General features: G+C 40.7%; 1 pseudogene; it reads right to left on the reverse strand.

The window, feature by feature from the left end:
* Nucleotides 1–371: 371 nt before the first annotated feature.
* On the reverse strand, nucleotides 372–1,339 carry LOC144582215 (mitochondrial carrier homolog 1 pseudogene; annotated as a pseudogene).
* Nucleotides 1,340–4,581: the final 3,242 nt, after the last annotated feature.

The raw sequence follows: 4,581 nt of genomic DNA on the forward strand, positions 1-4,581 counted from the left end.
GCAGGCAGAGCCTGGCATCCGCCTCCTAGCATAGGCCTAGACATGACGGTGGCCGTGTGCCAGGGAATCACACCCTATTTACAATGCAGGAGTATGATGCTCCCAGCTGAGCTGCAGGATATGCACTGGGCTGACTGGAGAGGTAGACAGGGTGTGGTTTGACCCCATTAGCCTTTCCCTGTCCAACCTGGACCCCCACATGCCATTCTCTGGCCTTCTACACAAGACAGACTCAGCAAATCCAGGAGGTACAGAGATTCTGCCAAATCCCCATCTTTCCCCACCTTCACCGGGTCTGACATGTGACCCAATCCACTGGGTGCAGCCCCGCCCATACCCAACCCCACATCTGGACAGACACATGGCAAATATGGAAACTGAAGCCCGGCTGGGCTGGAACACACCTGGTTGTTGCTGGGTTGGAGTCATCTTGCAGGTATCCCAAGACGGTCAGGTCTCACTGGTGGTGCCCAGGTCCTAAGACCATGTTTTAGATGATTCAAGTTACTCCAGGGCAAAGCATGATCCTGATGACACCCAGTGGAGAAGCAGGTTGGAGTCTCAGAAGAGCTGGCCCTTTATATTCAAGTACTTCCAGCAGTGAATCCAGGATTTGAACACCGGCAAGTAACAGGGGAGCCCAGCCTGCAGGTTGCCAACTAGCAGGAAGGGGTAGGTCAGCATGCTCACTGCAATCCCCATCATATACTTGGTGTGGCCCTGGATGGCCAGGGCCTGGCAGAAGCTGTCATCCACCAGGTAGGCACTGATGAAGTGGGCCAGCAGGTTACGGCCCCACAAAAAAACCACATTGCCCAACAAATTAAGGAGGTAAGGGATTAATCCAACAAATCCCACCCAGCAGCCCTTCCTCTTTGAAAAGTCTTCCCAATGGAGCTCAGCACACCACTGTATTTGGCTTCCCATCCCACAAACTGGACCATGCAGCGCATTGAAATGACACGCAGCGGGTGGGCCAACATGCGGACACGCACTGCATCATCATCTCGTAGGAGGTCTCCTTCACAACTTTCTTCAGCAAAATCTTCATATCATCCTTGTTGGAAACCTGCTCAATCTCATCCAGAGGGAAAACCTTCTTCAAGCTACCCCAGGTCACAGTGGAAAGGGCACTGGACATCAACCAGGGGTTCAGGCCTTGGAAAAGCCGTATCATAGCATCCACTTGCACAGTGTACTTGGTGTAGATGAAGAAGATTGGCAGATAGAGGGCTTTCCTCCCCAGCACATAAGGCTTTGTGTTTGGGTCTTCCTTAACTAAAGCAAGTTCGATGTGATTGTAACAAAGTTGTTCTAAATTACCTCGTATTTTGATAACTTGCCATAAAACTCATCAGTTAAGTTTTAATAGCTACACACGACAGCCAACTTAATGCAGTATCTAATATTTTTCAAATAAAAAACTCATGTGTATTACAACTGACCTTTATTGATATTTCTTCAGTTTAATCTAAATGTTGAGACAAGCTTTTTTCCATTTATTATTTAAATAAGCAAAACGGTTAAGGAACACAAAGAATTCCATTCAAAGAAACTCACAAAATAAATTCTGGAGCACAAACTGTGGTATGACAGTTTTCCTTTGTATTTCTAAACATCTACTCATAAGAGTTTCTTTTTACAATCTGCAAGCTTCTTTCATCAAGCCAATTGGTTTAATTAGCATTTTACATCATTTTACGTTATGACGCAAATAAAACAGTTGTAGAAACAACAAAACTTCAACACTTACTCAGAAATCACCTATCCCTAACCTTGTCTCCTCTTTCCAAATGTAGCAGCAGCTTCTTTAGATGAAAGAAAGGTGAATGGAAAGGAATGTTTTCAAGGGGAAGAGGATAGGAGTAATAACACGGACCCAGAGCATATGTACTGTCCATATACTCAACTGAAGGATCTCCTAAGAACGTTCCAGAAGCTACAAGACAGAAATGTCAGTCATTACATTCACCATCAGCAAAGAGCTCAAAGCTCTTACATGAGCAAAGTTACGTTGACAGGTGTGCCCATTAGAAATCACAATAGGTATCAGATACCTTGCTATCACTGACCACACACAAATGGATCAACAGAAAATACCATCTCAAAGATATGATTAGACTGAATGTGTATAAAATCATTTCACACTTTTTTGCAATTAAATACTTTTACCTAAATTTAAAGTAACACAATAAATATACTCACTGCTTCTCTCTGTTTCTTATTAACAATGCAGACTATGAAACTGTATCAGAACATCAGTATTGAAAAATGTTATGTTCCGGTCGATAGTCCTTAAAGAACTTTCACTTCATCTTCTTTGCTCAATGAAATAATGTCTATCATTTTGTGTTTACCTTTGCTAAAATGGATCACTAATACCTCGTAAAATTTAAATTAAGGTATGGTTATATTACAGAACTTTAAAAGACCATTTTTCTAACATTATTTTAAAATCTAGAAAATAATATTTCCATTCATATCATTTTTTATGAAGATGCAATTACTGAACAAGAATAATTCAAGTAAGAAAGTTAAAATCAGTTGAAAACAAGCAAAAATATATATGTAACCACTTAGGAAACACACAATGCAAAACAAATTAGTTAGATCATCACGGTTATTCTCTAAGCAATTGAAAATACCTACCTCTAAAGGGGAGAAACACAAAAGTGCGAATAGAATTTCTAACAGAAAGGCCATTGTTTACCCATAAGTTTCACACTGTCGGAATATGAACACCTGCCAGATAATTAAATACACCCACACGCAGAATGTTCCATCACTTTTTAAAATTTTAATTGCCTCCATTTATTATAATCACCAACAGGTAATTTTCTAAGCAACATAAGATCAGCGTTGGGATTAAGGTTAGCTAAATAGTCTAAATTAGTTTAAGCAACTACTTTTGGATAATCAGTTGCACTTGTGCCCACTCACAGGGAGAAGCTGTTGAAATTCAAGGATTTCCTCTGCATTCTCTTGCCTGCAGAGCAAAACAGCTACCACAGAGTCAAGTTCAGTAACTGCATTGGAGCAAGGAAAATTAAATCGCTCAGTGAAATTTAAGTTTAGTAGGGCGTAACACTTCATTCTGCACCCAAGACAATTTGACTTTCCATTCCTATTGTATCTCCAAGTCCAAATAGGTGATATGTATCTCTAAGCATTTAAGTTCCTCTTAAAAAGCCTTAGTCTTGGCTGGGCATGGTAGCTCACTCCTGTAATCCTAGCACTTTGGGAGGCCAAGGAGGGCAGATCATGAGGTTAAGAGATCAAGACCATCCTGGCCAACATGGTAAAACCATGTCTCTACTAAAAATACAAAATTTAGCTGGGTGTGGTGGCATGCACCTGTAATCCCAGCTACTTGGGAGGCTGAGGCAGGAGAATTGCTTGAACCTGGGAGGCAGAGGTTGCAGGGGACCAAGATAGTGCCACTGCACTCCAGCCAGCAAAAGAGCGAGACTCTGTCTCAAAAAAAAAAAAGGCTTAGTCTTTAACCCTTCACAAAGTATTGATATGATTGACAACTTATTTTCTGCAATGCCACTATCAAGTATCAAACTGTTGCCTCAGGCAGGGCAGTAATAAACTGTGCTTTGAATAAATGTTTAAAGCTGAGATTCCCCATACGGGCATTTCTTAACTCAGAAATATTTCACATCAAAATGCACTACTCATATAATATGTGCATATATACACATGTAGAAACACATATTGAAAACATACAAATACATAGAAAATGTTTCACGAAACATGTGTTACCCGGTTACTGTATGATACTCTCCAATATTTTATATTCTATTGCTTTATTTACATTGCTCATTGTCCTTAATTTGGTTTCACCAACCCAATGATGCAGTAGCAACCACAGTTTGGAAAATACAGCTCTCTCTCTCTCTCTCTGCAAACACCAATTCATAGTTCTTCATAAAATCTACTCCTGCCAATCAGGATCAGTGTGACATCCTGTGCAGGTGGGACTAAAAACACACTCCAAAGAGGTGACTGATTTGTAAATGAGTCTGCTTTTGATACATGAATGAAAGAGGCAGCAGAGAATCCAGAGCAGATGAGTACAAACTGCATATCTAAGAGCAAATTAATCATTATCATGAAACTGAAGGTACTCTGTTGCAGACTTTTTTGGATGGGAAAATGGAAATGTAAACATGACTTTATTTTTTCTTATTATGCTTGCAAAATATATTAACTGATACTATCATGTTGAAAAACGTGGGAAAATGTGTATGCTGTTATTAGGACTGCAGTTTTGTAAAGTCATTGTGGAGAGTGATTTGGGAGCATCGGTAAATTTTGAACATGCATATCCTTTGACCCAGCAATTCTTCTAGTTTGTGCTATGCTCTTGCACATGCAGACCAGTAGATGTTTAAAGACACTGGCCATTGATGAGAAAATACTTCGGGTACAATCATATTTTTTTAATTATTTCAATTTTTTAAGGGAGTACTAAACACTGGGGTCTATTGGGGGGAAAAGGGGAGGGCCAGTGGGAGGGGGAGGTGGGGAGGGATAGCCTGGGGAGAAATGCCAAACGTGGGTGAAGGGGAAAAG

The sequence above is a fragment of the Callithrix jacchus genome, chromosome 4 (genome assembly GCF_049354715.1).
Source record: "Callithrix jacchus isolate 240 chromosome 4, calJac240_pri, whole genome shotgun sequence".
In the NCBI taxonomy this organism is placed as follows: Eukaryota; Metazoa; Chordata; class Mammalia; order Primates; family Cebidae; genus Callithrix; species Callithrix jacchus.